Below are 20,312 nucleotides of genomic sequence, written 5' to 3'. Positions count from 1 at the left end.
ACACATACACAAATATGCACAAACACATGCACACAGAGGAAAAAAACGACGTAATTAAATGACTTTGATTCATGTCATGTAAGAACGGTATTGAGGCACTTTGTCTTGATTACTCGCGATTACACGTATCCTACCCCTGCTGCATGTAGTGAAGGTATTTTGACTGGATGGCTATTCTAATTGACAGATGCTTGTTTTAACTCTTGTGTATTTTACATCAAGTCAATGAATATGTTTACTTTTGCTGAACCACTTCAACCGAAGCACTATTATCTGAAGGGGATTGTTACTTCTATTAACAAACACCCCAGAACGCATGAGCGCACAGACACACAGACACTTACAGGCACGCACCCACACACACACAACCTCGCTTGATCCAAGGTAATCCCATAGGCTAATCTTCTCGGTTGAGCATGGCCAGGGAGTAAGCGAGAGCGAGAGACAGGAATAGACTTGCCGGGTTACAACACCGACTCTGTGTTTTACAATCAACAGCACCCACCAGGGTAGCCCATCAGTCAAGTCCAGAGTTAGCTTGGGGCCCAGGTCTGAATCCCTGGCCCTAGTCGAGGTGAGAGCCAAGGAGGGTAGCTCCTCCTTCACACTCAAAACCATGTGCACCACCATGATGGTCCTCTGCACCATCGCCCTCGTTCTGCGTCAGAAATTCTCCAACAAGATCAAGCCGTGAGTATTTACAGTTTGTCATTTACCTGGCGCTTTTGTCCAAAGCCAATTACAGTGAATACATATTCATGTCATTCAGAGACAGGTAATGTTTATGGCATCTTGCTCTTGGATGCCTACAAAGGTAGAATGAAGACATTAGAGGATTAAACGCCCCAACCACTAGACTGTCCCAGACTAAACCGCTAGTATTTCCCCATTGTTTTTTTATTTTAACCATATTTGTTACCCACACCACGGAGCATGGGCCTGGTTCACATTACACATGCACGTAGACACTCATCCTTCTCCAATTGCACAACGAAAAGGAAACAAAATCTCATATGAATTAAATTTTCCGTAGACACAGTGAGAGCTTCATTGACTATAGTTTTGGAGGTTGTTGTGCATTTGAATATGTATGCGATTGAATAAGTTCCCTACGCAATGTTTGTAGTATAGCAATAATTAATACAGTGAAATTAAGAGGCTAACTCACTAGCAAAGCGACATGTATCTAAATATAAAATATGTTAATCAGTGAGAACAAGGTTGAATGAGAGAATGTGTGAAGGATAGAAACAGAGATGGATAGAATAATCTAAAAAGAATTGCATTATTGATATGAACCATTTGTCGATTAGCACTGTAAGGTTTGTGTAGAGCAGTAGCGTGTCGATTAAGAGGGAAGGTACTTAACAACGGAGCGCCACTGTACGGAATAAAGAGAGTTGTTTCAGAGCCGATAATTAGATTGCTAAAGTGTTGCTGATAATGACCTAGCCGTACCATGGATTATTTTGTCATCTAACAATGGCTCCCAGCCTGTCTTGACACGGCACACTTGGGCCTTGAGGGACGTCAAGGTGTGGCGGGAAAATGATTGGAATTCCATACATGGTTCTAGCACAGCTTTCAGCAAGGATAATAAGCTAGTGAAACATGTTGACTTGATAATGTTGATAAGCCGCTGTCCATGGGAATTTTTGGACAATCTGTCATGTGTGAAATAGCATAGGCCTATTGCAAAAATTGCGCATCAAAATATAAGCATTAGGATTTAAGTTGTCGTTCCTTTGATTTATTGTTGGAACAGTGGGCCCTCGGCCAAGAACGTTAGCAACCACTGCTCTATAGAAGATGCTTGAGCAGTGGCACGATTAAATGTTTGGATGAATGTCATAAATGAGTAGGTAGTAAGGTAGTGGACATTGGGGATTGAAAACAAACACAGTGATGCTTAGGGGCTCTGCATGTGTTCTTCTTCCGGCAACAGAGAAAAAGACCAGGCCAAGGAGACCGAGGGCTGCTCTGACGATAACAAGGATGGCCAGAAATGAAAACATATTGGAGGAGAAGCATGGAGGTACTATTAGCTGGAACTCACAGTCGATTGTACGGACAAGAATCTTGATGATTCCTTAATGTTTTTTTTACCAATTGAGGACAAAACAGTATTATGATGTTTTAAGCATTTTGAAAGGTGCTTTGATTAATAAATTGATTGACATGCTGCCAATCAACGGACAGCCCTTTTCTAGTCCATACTGTAAGGCCACCCTGTACTCCAACCTTACCAACAGAATTGGTTATTTGTTAAAAAACGACCTAGATGAGCGTTCGCTGATGCAACACAACTTATCAAGTGGTCGAAGAAATGGGTAATTTTAGGAAATATTGACAGCCACCTGTTCTGTTGTTTAGCCCAGAGATCAAGTTGATAAGGCTGTTGGGTGTGGCAAACTGTTCCGTGACAAAATACATGTGAAAAATAGCACAGAGAGCTGAGAGACAGAGACTTCGGTCCTCTCACCTCATTTCTCAATTGAAAGAGTTGACAGAGATGAGGGAGATTGAGGTATATTGAAGAGTGAAACAGAGAAGACAGTGATAGAGAAAGACTGAGAGAGAGGTGGAGAGAGACGGGGTGATAGAGAGAGGGATGGGACTATAAAGAGAGGGAGATATGATAGGCCCAGAGAGATTATGTGATAGAGAGAGAGAGATAGAGAGATAGAAAATGCAAGAATGAAATGACTGATGTAGAGACAGAGAAAGTTGGAGATAGAGATGTAGATGGAGAGAGGTACAGAAAGACACAAGATAGAGAGAGATGGAGAGAGCGTGTAGTAAAAACAGGCTGTGTCTAACAGAGATGCAGAGATGCATAAAGTAATAGGCCTGCTGCCCCACATTTGGCTCTCAACTCTTCTCTGCTACACGGCTGGTGCTAAATGATTCAGAGAAATCACCAACAAGCCGTTCTTTAGGAGAGTTTGCGTCCCCGCCGCCTCAATCGTCATCTAGGGGGATATGATCGATATGAGCTATAGCACTGACCCACGTGAACCCCAGCGACAGAAGGTATGCAGGTCATAACCCTGGGTGATAGTGTTTTAAGGCTGGGACAAGCCTTTGTTCTTTAATAGAACAATGTCCTTCCTGTTTATAGCTACGTGCATGAGGCAGATATTTCCTCATCGGGATGTCCCTGTGAATTATGCATGCCTTTGCATGTCTGCTCAATCTCCCCCTCTCCCACCCTCACGTAACGAGCCGGGCGTGGATCACGCATCTGGTTTGCAGAGCACCTCGTCCCGGCCGAGACCTCGACACGACATTCATCAAACAAGGAAGTAAATGACGAACAACGTGTTTCCTTTTTGTTCTCTCCTTTCCTCAGCGTCGCAAGAGTTCAAAGGAAGGACCGTATATAATCAAACAAAGGAATGTCATCTTACTCCCATCTCCATCTGAGATGGTCCAGAGGGAGACTAAGGAAGGTCCTCATGCGAACCCTCATGAGGTTATAGTTCTTTATCATACAACCGAACTGACATTGTGTCCCCAGACCAAGTTTAGTCCAACACCACCAACTCACCAACCAAAGACATCCAGTGCAAATATAACAACTGCTTGCTACAAGGATACTCTTATTTCCCTTCACTACCATTCATGTGGAAATATGCCTGGTTCTACCATCCTGGGTGGAGAGGATCCCAGACTGGCATGTGGATCATAAAACACGTCTCGAAGCAGCTGAGCCGAATAAACGCGAGCCCCCCCCCCCCCCAAGGGTGTAACGAGGGATACGCTAGCGGTAGTCAGTTGGCATGCTTAAATTGTTTTTATTTTGTATTTGTTGGATTTCACAACGTGTCATGTTTATAAGCAATGTGTACAGGATTTGATATAAACTCTGTTTGTTCCATATTGTGCCAAAGTTGTTAAGGTTGTTTTGCCCTACCTTCTTCCTGTGAAGAAAAAGCATTAGGCCGATGTGTACATTGTTATAGCAGGTCCTACCCTACACTTCCTATCCTACCCTTCCGTTGTTGGACTCTAACAAATGATGATGATTTGTGATAATGTGCACACCTTCCATTATTAAGTTATTAATTCCATCCGATAAGGTCGTAGGTGTGTTCAAGTTGTGAGCTTATATGTAATCCACACAAGCATGAATCATGTTCGTCATCGTGTTCTCATTGATTCGTTGTACACAGTGGCAATGAACTTGACTAAGCATTTGACAACTTGGTTCATCTAAAGGTAATTAAGGCTGTACTTAGGCCACACTTCACAATCCAGGCTGTAACTAGGCCACACTAATATTGACAGAGAGTGTGGACCCAAAGTGGCCAGAGATTATATTCACCAGTGGAATTTGACCATTTTTTGATCCATTTATCTTGTACTAAGCGCAAGGGATAGAGAAGGAGGGTCTTTCGATAGAGACAGGCCCTGTCCTTTTCCGTTGCAAGTTTTGGATATTGCTTAGACAAATTGTTGGTCAAAAACTCTGTCTTTGGTACTTTTCTCCATCGTCATGTTCTAATTATTCTTACTCAGGGCACTGTTAACTTGCGTGCACTGCTCTTTGTTTCGGTAGACCTGGGTAGCACTACAATTCATGACCCTCTCTGAACCCACTAGCAATTGCAGGTGAAACCCATTAACCAAAGTGATTCTGGAGACAATGGCGCCATCTAATGGAAACTAAGGTTCAGGAACAGAAACTTAGAATTTAAAATATTTTATTTGACATTAATAAATAAGAAAAAATAAATAAAACATCCGTAATGGAATAAATAAATCGGATTTAAATAAGTATAATATAACATATAGTATAATGACACTTGCTTTCACACACATACAATCACAAACTCACATTCATAAACATATAAATAATATAATTATAAAAATAATAATTATTAATATTTTGTCATGCTATTTGGAGTGTGGTCCCCCTCTTTTGTCCAGATAGGCTTTGAGTTGCTTGAAAGCATATTGGAACTCGGAACGTATCAATTCCCAAGAACATTCCTGCAAGACAGAAGAGCAAGTTCTGGTCAGTGAAGAGAGGTGGAGAGATAGATAGGATTGAACATAAAGCACACTACTGAATGTCAAACAGAAAGACAGAGAGGAAAAAAAAATCAAAAATCCATGAAGAGAAACAGACAGACATACAGATAGACAGAGATAGGCAGAGCACAGTTATTCAAAAGTATAATATAATATATGAACCTCCTGAGTGTGTAAGGCAGTCAGCTGATCAGAAAAGGAGGCCAAGGCCGGTACTGTGGTTACTGTGTCCGTCACACCATCCTGGTTCACCTGCAAAATCCCATTCATCAGGAATCAAACACACAACCTACTGATCCATTTGATTAAGAAAGACCCAGACCCTCAACTTACTGATATATTGGATTCACACACACAGCCTACTGAACCATTGGATTAAGACACATACTCAACTTCTAATGATCTATTGGATACAAACCCACAACCTACTGACCCATGACTCAAACTTGAAACCTAATGCTATTTTAGATTCAAACACAACACCTACTGATCTGTTCATCAGGCAAAATAGTGCCAATCGATTGTCAGGAATTATACTCCAAACTCCACTGAGCAATTTTTAATGCCCACAAGCTACTTAAAATCATGGGGATTCAAACCTAAAAACTAAATAGCAATTCAGAACATCTAGCCATATTGAATCTATGCCCCATCTGTTGGTTATATATTTAGCTGTCAGACACAGAGAAGGGACTGGAACCTACACATTGCTGTAGCTGGGTGGTTTGGCGGAAAACGTGGTTCCTCAAGAGCTGCACTTTCTCCGGATTCCATGACAAGGAGCTCATATTGCCCCCAAACACATTGATGAACAGCTGCCCTGTTTGCAGGACAAGCAGTGGGATTGAGTCCTCCTGTAAAAGAAGAAGAGAAGATAGGTGTTGAGAGGAGAGGTGAATAGAGGATACATCAAACTGCAGAGGAGATGAGATGAGGAGAGAAGAGATGAGGGGAGATCACAGATGAAGTGAGTGTGTGTGTAGACGTCGGATTAGAGAGGGGCCAGCTAGGTTGACAGAGTTTACCTCAGCATCAGTGAAGATGTTTTCTGGGAAAAAATGGACAGTCTGTTTTTCCATACACTGCACAGGTAAATATCCTCCCTGAGAGCAAGACACAGGGAGAGAGAGACACAGAACAAACACAGAGAGAGAGAGAGAGAGAGAGAGAGAGAGAGAGAAAATTAACTTGATTAGAGGAGTGTCAGTGGTGCATCTGCATGCATGCATGTGCAGTCTCTCTCTCTGTCTCACCATGTTTTCCAGAAGGAGGATGATCTTGTTGTTGATGCGGCCAAGGTGAAACTGGTTCCAGGGACAATCCGAGGAGGACTGGACAACGCCTGTCCAGCACAGAACAACCAAAGACACGAAGACAGGCCACATTCTGACTGCTACAAGAACTACACAAAATAACTAACCACTTGAGAACCTGTAGTCAACTAAAGCACCGCAATTTATCTGGCTAACAAAGTCAATCACAAAATAACTTTATGGATGTTATTCTCTGTTGTACTATCTTCTATTCTATCTCTCTATTGTCTGAAGTTTGTTTGAAGATGTCTGTCACTTATAAAGACACTTTCAGAAATTTCCCATTTCTTTTGGTTTTACAGATGACGTGGTTACATTGACCACAACAGGCCAGGTTGTCTAATAATAAACCTCTGGTGGGTTGGTGAGTGGTTTAACCACACACAATTCATCTGTTCCGTTAGTTTTGAGGCTTTGATTCTCGTTAAACAAACTAGGATGTTGGGGTTAAACGGCAGAATAGGTGTTTGGGGGGTTGACCGTAACCACAATAGATTGGCAGCATGCAACCATTATTAAAGGATTTGTTACGATTTTTGGATTCAATGTTTTTGGCTGGTATTAAGGGGGAGCCCTTGTGAAATATCAGTTTAGTTTGTTGACATACCATATGGATCAGGAGGTTGTGGGGTTTAAATCCAATAGAGGGTCATACATGCATTAATATAACAGAATAAGTCAGTCTTGGCCGATATTACTTGAAATCCAGCCATCCTCAACTGTACACCATTGATAATATATATATATATTGCTAATATATATATATATATATATATATATATATATATATCTATATATATATATATATATATATATATATATATATATATATATATATATATATATATATATATATGCATACTGATTAAAGTTAAGCAGTAGGTTGTGGGTTTGAATCCAATAAACCAGTAGATTGAAGGTTTGAAACTAATAGACACACTAAGGTTTTCTGTGAATCTGTTAGCTTTCTTGTCCGTTTCTCTGCCTGGCTGCCCTTCTATCTGTCTGTCAGTCTGCTTTTTGTCTGTTTTGCAGTGGTGCGCTTGGAAAAAGTTATAGGCCTAGGCAAGGTTTGTCAAGATCGTCATTATTTACTTTATATATATATATATATATATATATATATATATATATATATATATATATATATATATATATATATATATATATATATATATATATATATAATGAACCAGTAGATTGAAGGTTTGAAACTAATAGACACACAACCTAGTCGTCAAAAGACTAGGTTACAGCGTCTAAACCTGTTTGATGAACCTCACACAGTGACCAGTAACAAAGCATCTGCTCCTGACCTTAGTATCCGATCATTTGCCCATTCTACACATGTTCTATTATTTTAAATAATAGTAGATTTTTTATATTTTCTGTCAATCTGTTAGCTTTCTTGTCCGTTTCTCTGCCTGGCTGCCCTTCTATCTGTCTGTCAGTCTGCTTTTTGTCTGTTTTGCAGTGGTGCGCTTGAAAAAAGTTATAGGCCTAGGCAAGGTTTGTCAAGATCGTCATTATTTACTTTATATATATATATATATATATCCTTAAAAAGTCACACTTTATAATAAGGTGCCATAATAAATAGCAAACTAGTCATTAACTAACCCGTTAATATTTGTTAATTGTTACTTAAATATATATTTGGCACAAGTTAATAGTTTTTTTTCATCATTTATTCAATATAAGTTGTTTGCATAACCCTAACCCAACCCTAACACACGACCGTAACCCTAACCCTAACCCTAACACACGGCCCTAACCCTAACCCTAACCATAACACACAGCCCTAACCCTGACACATGATCCTAACCCTAACCCTAACCACCGACACTGTGGTAAGTGCCAAATATTTGATTTGATTCGATTGAAATTTATTTCGAACATGTAAAAGAAAACAAAAAATATATCATACAGAAATTAATGATGTTATAGAAAGCATAATTAGGTACATAAATGATAAATACTTGATAATTGTAACATGTTCAAAAGGGAGTGGGAAGAAGTTTACACTTATTTAATCCCACCCCTTCTCCGTAACTCATTGAAATTTTAGTAACAATTAACAAATATTAACAAAGGGTTAGGTAATGACTAGTTCGCTATTTATTATGCCACCTTATTATAAAGTGTTACCAATTATAATAATGATAATAATGATGTATTTATTTATCATTATTATCATTATTATACTTGTATAAATGTAACGATAATAATAATAATTAGCATTATTATTATTATTATTAGGCCTATTATGTATTGCAGACATTTGCTTGCGAAAGACACCGGAAAGACATTAACTCTTTTCACTTTCTCTTCCCTTTTCTCTCTCTACCTAAAGCTGCTTCAGGCATTTCTGTGCCAACGGAGTTGGCATTTCCCATTTACCCATTCATAAAATAACGTAAGAGTAAAATAAAAAGGAATCAAAGCCAAAAACCGGATATACGCGTCTGAAATGCCCCACTCCATAAAAGGATAATCGAAAACGAAAGCCGAAAAGAAATCTCAGCAACTGTGGTCTTCGACGGTGACGCTATTCAAAGATATGGTAAAAATATCAAACCACTGCTTAGTTCGCACCGAATTTACACACACACACACACACACACACACACACACACACACACACACACACACACACACACACACACACACACACACACACACACACACACGCACGCACACACACACACGCACACACACACACGCACACACACGCACGCACATGCACGCACACATGCACACGCACACACGCGCGCGCACACACACACACACACACACACACACACACACACACACACACACACACACACACACACACACACACACACACAAACACACACACGTAGCTGTACATCTCACCACCCGTACAATCCATCAAATAAAAAAGGTAATTAGGTTATTTCATATCCCGTTTTACATGCTTTACTAGTAGGCCTACACCATGGATGTGTACCACAAAATTAGGATATATTAAACAAGGGAAGGAAATGTTGGAGGTGGCCCTTGAATAGAGAAGAAAAAGAATGGACCTTTAATGAACTTGTGCATGGTTAGTACCAGAAGGCAGACCAGTCTCTGTTCTACACTGTAACAACACAATTACTAGAACAAAGGCTGTATTTTCTTCAGTAACACTCAACAGTAACTGTTTCAAATTTAATGACTACCTTTTGTTGAGGAATTTGAATGTGAAGACATTCAGTAATCGCTAAAAAGGAATTAATGCAACCGCACGTTGTTGTGGTTTTCTAATTCCCGAGTTAGTATTACTAAATGAATGAGTCATCAAAAAATATATCATTAAAATATAATACAATTTATAGCAATGGCTACTTTAGCAAGCCAATATCAACATGCAATATCAACCTGGACATGCCTTGGCCTCTCTTTTATTTTTATTACCAAATAAAATACCAAAATGTTATTTTTGTTGCAGGCGACCAGCTTTTCATCATCATTTGGTCAGAAGGTTTTGCTTGTGGGTTCCTTATCAATTAGTATGTTTTTATTTCTTCCTTTCCGACGACTAAAAGATTAATAAAAACTAGGATGATTATGGGACGCACTTTAGTGAAGTCATTTCAAAATGAAAGCTGTGCATATTGCATTGACTTACCACATGTCAATAGATTTAAGAATTGAAAACACCAACATACCCTCCTAACTGGTGGGAGCTCATGAAATGCGAAAAGCAACTTTTATCTTGCCCTCATAAAATATGTTCATTTTAGATAATTGAGTGTGATGAGGGCTCCCTGCGGCAGATCCTAAATGATTTATGACATTACGGTGGACATCAATTTTCATTTTCAACATGGTATCATGAGCTATGTCTTTAGGATTCAATTGCTCTTAAAGAACCCTTACTTCACCAACACATGTGTACATTTTATAAGCCATTAAAAGTAGAGCTGGGTATTGCTAGATGTCCTGAAACGATTCGATTCTGATCACCAGGTCCGGATTTGATTTAATTTCCTATTCGATTCAATTCGATTCAATAGATTTGGTTAGGGATATTTCAGTTTCAAAACCGAATTGAAATTTATTCTATTGACTGATGCTGTACATTTTACAAGGAACCCTCTAACCTGTTGCATTATTCTGAATATTAATGTGTACATAAAGAATTGAGAAGTTACATTAATGTACTTTTTAATAAACATGATCAACGCCAGTCAGGCTTACATTATATCTTATTTGTATCTGTCCAGAAGTCAAGTAAGAACTGTAGCAAGAAAGGCAATTAAAGGACATGAAAAAATCTGAACAGATCTGAGCAGTAACCTGGGATAGAGAGAGAACCACCTTGAATTGGTTAAGAAATTCCATAAATGGACCATCTATACATATATTCAGTGTATTATAAACAACTTTAAATTTTGACCAGGCAGCTAGAGTAAATAAAATCAGCCTATGTGCAGGCAGCTCGAGTATTTGCTTCTCTTTGAGCTTGTGGTTTACATTAGTATTTACTCGTTTGGGTAGGTTCAACTGCCTTCTGTAAAATATGAGATATGACTCTCCAGTCATCGTCGATATAGTGAGAGGTAATCGTCAGGTCCGAATCCGTTGCTCTGGATGTCCAGCTCTCACAAGTTTGGGCGACTCTCTATACCGACTTACGTGAACTTGCGATGCTGGCCGAGTAAGTGCCTTAATAACAGTGAAGTTCAGTGTATCTGACATATTTTGCGATAGAATATGTCCAACATTGACCATATGCAGCTTGTACTTCTCTGCAGGGAAATAGAATTACGTTTTTTTGCCAGCAGACATTGTTTTTTAGGGTCATAAACCTCTAACATCATTGTCCAATTAGGATACTACACTTTTTTGATCAGTTTCAGTTTACATATCATTACGTTTTTGTGTGTGTGTGTTTGTGTGTTTTGACATAAAAAGCTAGCTTACAGGGTTTCCACCCAGGACTGGGGCTGCAGAATCGAGGTGTCTACACATGTCTGCACATGTTCGATATGTTTTGTGAAAATTAGTTTTGCACATTTTGCAGATGTCGTGCCCGTCTTGACATCATCAGATTGCTTGCAGACCTTGTACCTCTTCCTCTTCCTCCTAGCAGATACCTATAAAGATATACTTAACTATGTCTTGTTGCTGATGCCAATCCCCTGACAGACACAAACACACACACACACACACACACGCACGCACGCACGCACGCACGCACGCACGCACGCACGCACGCACGCACGCACGCACGCACGCACGCACGCACACACGCACACACGCACAGACGCACACACACACACACACACACACACACACATCAGGAATTTATATACTAGGTGCAGTCCCCTCCTGGCTCTCCCTAACTGTGGATGCAGTGTTTGGGTTCCTTGGCATGTGCTGCCTTTGTTGAACATGCAGCACCTCAAGTGCCTTCCCTAGCTCCTCGAGGAAGATGCACCTCTTGTATAGCTTTTGTTATACTCAGGAAAAATCTCTCTCCAGGTGACAAAAGCGTTGTAGGCCGATGCATCAATTATGTTATAAAGATAACCAAAGGCCAGCGGGGTAATTTGCTTTACCAAGATTTTACCCGCAGGAAAATCAAAGGCTCCTGTGAGTTTGTCTGGGAATATTATGGAAGGGAGTTTGTCTCACATTTGCAAAGAAAGAAATGGTCAAAATCGGACACCTCTGAAGCCTTTCAGCCTCCACATTCACTGCCGGGTCAAATTACCCTAACAGTATCTCTGTGATATGACATGCATGGTTTCGAATGCCTGACATTAACCGTTATCTATTTCCTTTTATTTATTTTTTTTATTGGTGGCTTCCTGGAAATTCTTTGTCGATTTTGTGACTCAGACACAACAACGTTTGTGTCTAGTCCGCTGTCATCTACTAACAATTAAACAAAGCAGTCCTATATAGCATATACAAGGCCTGGAAGCAAGTAATGCAGACTCAGAGGTAGGCATTCAATTCGATTTGGTATTTAACCATCTGTGTTGCTCTCATGTTGGCCAGCCTTGTCTTCAGTTTGGGCCTCTCATCCATCTCTGGACATTGCGATTTGAGAGCAAGCACCCTTACTTCAAACAGTGCTTAAGAAAATTGCAACAACTTTAAGTACCTGTGTGCAGATAGACACCAGATCCTCAAGCATACTTGAGTGCTGGTAGTCTGTTTCCACCTGACATTTAAATAGAAAGAGGAACAGCATTTTACACAGTGACTAGAATGAGAGCATCACAGCAGGAATTACTGTAACATGAGCCAGCTGTAAACTGGCTCAACTGCTAGTTGTACAGTCTCGAATATCATACAACTAGCAGCTAAATGCTAGTTACAGCAACTACAAGAAGTTAAATACTGCAAATAACCTACATGCTGGGTGTAGCTATAAAACATTTAAACTGAATGTAACAGCAAATATAAATGACAGTGGAAGCCTATCGATATTAACATTATTTTACTGGCTGCTGTAACAGGTAAAGTTAGGAGGAAAGGAAATACACCTCAGAATGCTGTAAACATAAAACAAAACCCATTTTAATATTCCCACAAAGCACACACAATTATTAAGGTAATAATAAGTGTGTGTGTGTGTTTAACAAAAGTTATCTTGTTCTTGATGTATTTGAAACAATGCGATGAGATTACATAAAAAATCTTGAAGAGAACCTACAATTGAAATGTTTATGAAACACTTAAAATGGACATAACATATAAATATATGTGTATCTACATTACCTGTATATATCTTGGCAGTAAATACAACACAACACAAAATATAATCAACGTTCAAGAGACATTCAACATCAGTGGATAAGTCCAAGGATAGTGTTTGTGTGTGTGTGTGTGTGTGTGTGTGTGTGTGTGTGTGTGTGTGTGTGTGTGTGTGTGTGTGTGTGTGTGTGTGTGTGTGTGTGCGTTTGTGTGTGTGTGGTGTTTATTTAACCAAAGGTAAACTTGAAACATTGCTATTATATATTCAATCTTAAAGACAACCCAACTTTTAAAATGTTAGTCAAACACTTAAAATGGATATAACATGCAAATATATTCTCGGCATTGAATATAATACAACACAAAATATAATCAACATTCAAGAGGCATTCACATCAGTGTGTTTGTGATTTTGTGTGTGCATGTGCGTGTGCGTGTGTGTCTTTGTGCGATTGTGTATGCGCGCACGTGTTCGGTGTGTGTTCGCTTTTAACAAAAAGGAAGAAACAACGCTAATGTGGCTGTGTAGGGAATAAAAAAACTACATCTGAGAAGAAAAAATAATGAATGCCTCACAGCCAGTCAACAGCCACACAGCCAGTCAAAGTCCATCAGGGCTTTCATCCCAGGAGAGTGGACACGAAAAGATTAATTTTGTTCTTTGTTGAGGAAGCTTTGGTCCCAAGAGTCGGGTCAAAATATATACTTTTATATATGTATACATGTAAATCTAGAGCCTTGTGAAATGTGTGAAAAAAGTTAAATACTTTGTGCGAGTGGATGAATAGGATAAAAAAAAGTGTCTTATAAGTGTGCTTCCGTAGTGGCCAGCCTACAAGGTGGCGATTTAAAACCTTTACCCATTTTACCAATACACATCTGTATCCGGTGAGGACGTTTTAGCTCGTCATTCCACTTGGAAAAGTTAACCAGTGCTGGCCAAGTAAGTGTCTTAACAATGACTAATATAACCATTAAGTCGTTTTTAAAAAAAAGTGGTGAGCTGCATGGGAATGGCCAGACGGAGCCCAGGTTACAGCAGTTTGCAATTCTCATGCCCTATACACCACACAAACCCGGGAGCTGCCTTTATTTGAACTGGACCATTCTGCTGTAGGGCATGCAGGCATGAGACAGCCTGCATGTTCACCACACCTATGGCAGTAGCGGTTGGCCGGTCCAGACGTCCTCCGCTCTATCCAGACTTTCTTACGGTACATTTGCTGGACCTGTGGTCGGGAGGTAGCAGGCGGCTGCTGGCTGGGTCTGTTGGAAAGCTCCACCTCTGCCCGTGTGGCCTCATCAAGAGCCCCACCAAGGGACTCGGTCCTGGGGAGGCAGACATGCTGCAGCAACTGCTCCCGGTGTAAGCCGGGAAGTCTGGGCCTTGGCGGGTCTTGGAGCATCAAGGCCTGTTCTGCATCTGCTGCTGTCCCCAATACCTAAATGGTGAATTACAATTGATTTGAAATACATTACATCCACAACCAAAATGTCCCACTTACATCAGCCTGGAGAATAAGTCCCTCAGCCTCCTCTTTCAAGGGGGCCATTAGGGGGAGGATTGCTCATGGGCGAGAGAGGTTTCCTCATGCGCTCGAACCGCCTCCGGATGGCCTGTATTGGAGAGTGTCTGTGCCAACTGGCTTATGCTGAAACAATATATTATCAGCTTCCCCTTTTCAGCCACTGCCCGTTTCATTATCTTGAGGATACTAATGTCTGTAAGTATTTAAAACGATTGTACTGCCCTTTTGTCGTTAAACGATATGACCGGTGAATCTTCAAATCAACAATGGATGGACTCGGGGAGGCATTGATGGATTTATGTTGAAATGGGGTTTGTCGCTGCCACAAGTTGACCTAGATGTCCGCGATCTGATTCAGACGGTCCCTCAGTGCTGTAGAGGTCTTTCATCTCTTGCCGTCTTCTGAGCAACTCCTCTAATTGGTCTGGTGGACAGTCTGGCTGCCATTGTACACAGGCCGTATTGGTCAGCTGGTCCCCGGGTAAGGTCTCCAACAGATGCATGTGAAAGTATTTCAGGCTTCTGACGCCTGGACAGTGTGTGGCCACGATTTACATGCTCCACTCTGTTGTTGTTATTTTTGTGACCAGGGATGCCAATTCTAGTACCATCTCTCAGGATTTTGGCAAAGCTATTCAGATACAATCGTCTTGCCGACTGTGGTGCAGTCGGCTCTTGTTGGATTCAACTACTTCAGTCTCATTCAATCTAAAATTATTCTAACCATTTCTCTGCAGCTTTTAGCAGTGGGGACGTTTATTAAGTGCAATGGCAGTTATCAAGGTCCCTTGGACTGGGATAGCTTCTTGTGTCACACAAGAAGGTATCCAGGTCCAAGAGACAACAGAATTGTCTAGCCAAGAGCTTGCATCGATTGTTGAACCGGAGCTGGTGGGGCTTGACCCTCCTGGAGTGCTATGGGCTGTGATGGACGGGCTGGAGTTGGAGTCCTCTGCATCGGCTGGGTCGATAGCAGTCAGTTAGACATACCCATTTATAATAAATGAAAAAAGTCCTTAGTTTGACTCGTTTTTGTGCTTTATAAGTATTAGGGAAATTCCAGCACATACCTTCAACACGCCATGCATTGGGAAGCCGGCGACACTGTAATGGTTTGATGTGGTCTTGCAGATCATCCTCTTGGATGAAAGTCCCATTCAGATTAAACTCCTACACTGGCCAATTTATTCAGAAAGGAAGGCAGTTTCTCCTCCTGTAGGGAAGGTAATACTGCCAAAAAGTGTTTCATGTCATCCCTCATCTCTGAAATAAAGCGGGAAAAACATGACTTGATTTATTTATTTGCCTTTAGGGCTACATGTTCAAACCATCAGCCTCAGTTAGACGCTCTTCTATTACTTTTTTCCATAGGAATTAAAAATGTAATTGTCTATTTATAATTAGGGGAAGATGAAGTGACAAGTGTTAAACCTATGATTAGAGACTTCGATAATCATAGGATTTCTGGGTTACCTACTCAAATATAAGACAGGCATGTCATTAAAAACGGAATAATACACAGTAATCTTTGATGATGGTGTCAAAGAAATTTTGTGAAAGTCTTATTTTCCTTTTATTATTCTGGGGCTCTGTCACAAAAAAAGAAACAATATTTCCAATAGAGCTGCTCTGGAAGGGGTAATATCTCTTCCAGCCAAAGTTCAATGCAGCCATGGCTCCTTTATCTACCCTACAATGTGTTGTTTGAAAGAATGGCAAGCTTTCCTCTTGCATGTGACCAAGCCTGCGTCTTATCCTATGAAAAAAGAAGTGAATAATTGTCCTGGCCCCCCACCGAATGTAACAGACTTCAATTCTGCATGGCAGCTGGAACGAGTTATATCAGTCATCGGTTTATACAAAAAATGGGTCCATGATTTTCATTGCAAGCTGTTTCATTTGACACTGTGCTCTAGCTTTTTAACGAGATAACCTAAAATGACTACAGTTTATATTTACATCCTTACCAGACTGCTTGTCGTAAGTAGAAATATCCCATATCTTCAAGCCATGGCGGAATAAACTGAGGAAGAAAATTCTCAGAATTTTATATCCAGAGTAAGTATTTGTTGCAGACCCGGCAAAGAATGTGTAGGGCTGTGTTTGTGTCCGCCTCTGACTTGCGTGAAGACATGGAGACACGTCACAGCCTTGTCAATACAAGAACACTTAAAGCCTAATAAAGTGTCAAATAAAAACACTGGCATTTGAAGATTGTATTGATTTATTTCACCGCTCACCCCATTTCTCTGCCTGCATTCTCCCTGATAGTATGTCACTCGCAACCTCTGTCACGCTGAATAAATAAACTTTTATCAAAAGAAGAGCTATATTTTCACAATACCGCTTCCTTTTCAAACATTTAACAGAATAGAACTCATGATCATAAATAATATTTAATAATCATTATAGTTATGGAACAGCTAAAACGACAACATAACAATAGAACCTTTCGTTATAGCTGGATTGCTCTCAGTTGTGTGTCATTGTAGACTGAGTAGATCATGTTACAATTCATTTAAATAAAAAATAAACAGTTGATCACCCAACCGCCCGACTGCCTGCCCACACACACAAACACACCCAGACACTCAGACACACACAAGCACACACACTTACACACACACACACACACACACACACACACACACACACACACACACACACACACACACACCTAAACACACACACCTACACACACACACACACACACACACCTAAACACACACACCTACACACACACACACACACACACACACACACACCTAAACACACACACCTACACACACACACACACACACACACACACACACACACACACACACACACACACACACACACACACACACACACACACACACACACACACACACACACACCTAAACACACACACACACACACACACACACACACACACACACACACACACACACACACACACACACACACACACACACACACACACACACACACACACACACAAACACAAGGCAGTGGAAATAGGGGGTTGACATTGAAAGTAAAGGAGAGCATCAGTTGATTGGGTGGAGGAACTTCGTCCATCTAGAGAAGGGAAGTGAGATAAGGCATGTGGATCAATACAGGATGGAGTCTGTCTGTGTGTGTGTGTGTGTGTGTGTGTGTTTGTGTGTGTGTTGGGGGGGGGGGGTGTGCCAGTGTAACCGTTCCACCAAGGTCATGGCGTGCTGCAGCTGCTTGTCCACTGGCGTGACGGTCAGTGCTGGACGTCCCGATGGCTTTCGCTTTGATTGACATCCCAGGGGTCGTGTTGTGCTGGTTGTTGTTGTGGTTGTGGTGCTTATCTTCAGGGTCCAGAGAGAGGGGAGGAAGGGAGGAGGAGGGCTGAGATCTACAGAGTGATGGCCAACTACTGCACTCACAGTGGCAGTGTCGCATAAAAAAAAATATATATAGTTGTTGGGATGGACATGGACTGGAAGCAAGGCTGTAAGTAATTGGACCAAGTAACAGTTTGAATCGAGGGGAATAGAAGAGAAACTGCACAAAAATATTTTGATGCATCACACTGTCTACTGGGGTATATTTAGACTCCAGGGAGATTGGGCTGTGACTTGTACACAGGCTTTAAAGATGATGGAGAGCACATTGTGAGCATATTTGGTTAAAGGATCCAAGCGTTGAACACAACCTTTCCTAAAGAGCATGATTTATGGCCAATATGTAGAGAATTCGCAAACAGACTAAATCAAACGCTGCGTTTACGTGGGTGTGTCCCGGATCCTTGAAAAGATTACAATGAACTGCCCAGACACCCAGTAGTTTAAAATCAGTACATTGTGTTTCCAGAATACTATACTCATTGTCACAGATTTCTTGTGACAATTGGTTTAGAGTGATTTAAATTAGTTGTATACAAAAGTAATTGTTCCTTGTGTCTTCACCGATATCGCCATATTTTCACTCTATTGGAATATGCTAAACTAAGACAGACCTTTTTCATCCAGGTGTTTTATTCAAAACAAATGAATGGTTACACCATTGGCAAGAGAGCTGACAAGTGCCATTGTGCCTTATGATTTTTCAACTTAAGTTTTTATCATATGAACAAAACTTAACAAACATTTATTGCTCAACAATGAAGGTAGACATAGATAGGTGGAATCTACGGTGGTTTTATGAAAATAATTCATACAGCAAGTCCATCTGATCTTTGAGTTTAACATAATGCTAATGACACACATCTATGATGATGGGTTAGATCACACACACACACACACACACACACACACACACACACACACACACACACACACACACACACACACACACACACACACACACACACACACACACACACAATCTCTCTCTCTTTCTCTTACACACACACACACACACACACACACACACACACACACACACACACACACACACACACACACACACACACACACACACACACACACACACACACACACACACACACCTTTAGTTACGTATTCTTTATTTTTTAGCAATTTCTAAAAACGTTATCATCCAAAATCTTTTCCGGGAAAGCACATTTGTTTTTGAATGTAAGCTTTGACTCCTACGTACAGTGTTGTCTGCCCTCTGGTCCCACAAATGAATATACACACAACAGATGGCCAGATTATCATCGTCATCTCACTGTTGTGCGAAAAGGCCTTTCTCATGTGAATTTAAGATATGATCTCAAACATAAACCCCGGTATTAATCGATGGACCTTGAAAGAAAGATTAGAAAAAACTCACTGAAGCACTCATTTTGTATGTCTGTACTTAAGCAAAAAGCACATAAATTAAACAAAAACAAAGAACTTCTGTCATACAGCAGTGTCCACCACATATATCCTACAATAACAAATCTATTCTCGTCTATAATAACAACATTTCATGAAATTACAGAAACAATAGTAACCCTGATAAATCTCTATAGTTATTCTATATTTTTCTACATATAATAAAACCTTCTGTAGATTTTTTATTTTAAGGAGGTACTCCCTTAGCTTTCTGGAGCTCCGATTTTTCCATTGAATCCTAGAGACAAACTGGACAAATTAGGATGTTGAAAGCATGGCCAGTCCTTTGATATTGTGTAAGAGAGTAGGTGTTAAAACACACATTGGTATGGCGATAAGAGACCTCTGGAAAAGACTTGGAGGTCCTTAGATGCAATCGCAAGACCCAAGATCATGGAGAAGCACAAGCACTTGTCGCAATTACTAGGTTTTTACAACAGATGGCACTGTTACACCAAAAACAACTACATACTGTATATTGCACAATGAAAATCTATAGGATTTTCTCTCCGTTACTCTTAGTTTAAGTGATATGAGTGTTGTTTGGTAGGGCGTTGGGGAAGGTTGATAAGAATCGTCCTCCCAAAGAAAGAATGGTAGATATGGGGGAGAGACGGACAAACCCATCAAGATCGTAAGAAATCTGACACCACTTGGAACAACTTTCTCTTCAACATGATATTCCTAAGAAGAAATCCGTATACATATCTTTTCTTAATCTTGTGAAACAGTAAAGTCAGATGTAGCCGAAGTACCCTTTCTCTCTTTTACAGTACGAGAAAAAACAAAACAATGAATGGGGCACATCAACTCTGTGTCTCCATGTAAGGATCCTGACAACATGAAGGCATTAAGAGCAATGGCATCAATGAAGTCCCAGTCTCTTCATTTTCCTCTTCACAGACACTTCCGAATGA

General features: G+C 40.5%; 1 long non-coding RNA gene across 1 annotated transcript; it reads left to right on the top strand.

Annotated features, from left to right (window-relative positions):
* The first annotated feature begins 408 nt into the window (after positions 1-408).
* Positions 409-6,629, top strand: LOC115556874 (uncharacterized). Its single transcript, XR_003979135.1, has 3 exons — positions 409-690; positions 1,946-2,035; positions 3,353-6,629. It is a non-coding gene; the product is annotated as an uncharacterized LOC115556874 (long non-coding RNA).
* The last annotated feature ends 13,683 nt before the right edge of the window (positions 6,630-20,312 follow it).

The sequence above is a fragment of the Gadus morhua genome, chromosome 2 (genome assembly GCF_902167405.1).
Source record: "Gadus morhua chromosome 2, gadMor3.0, whole genome shotgun sequence".
Lineage (NCBI taxonomy): Eukaryota > Metazoa > Chordata > Actinopteri > Gadiformes > Gadidae > Gadus > Gadus morhua.
This window is presented reverse-complemented; position numbering and strand designations above follow the sequence as displayed.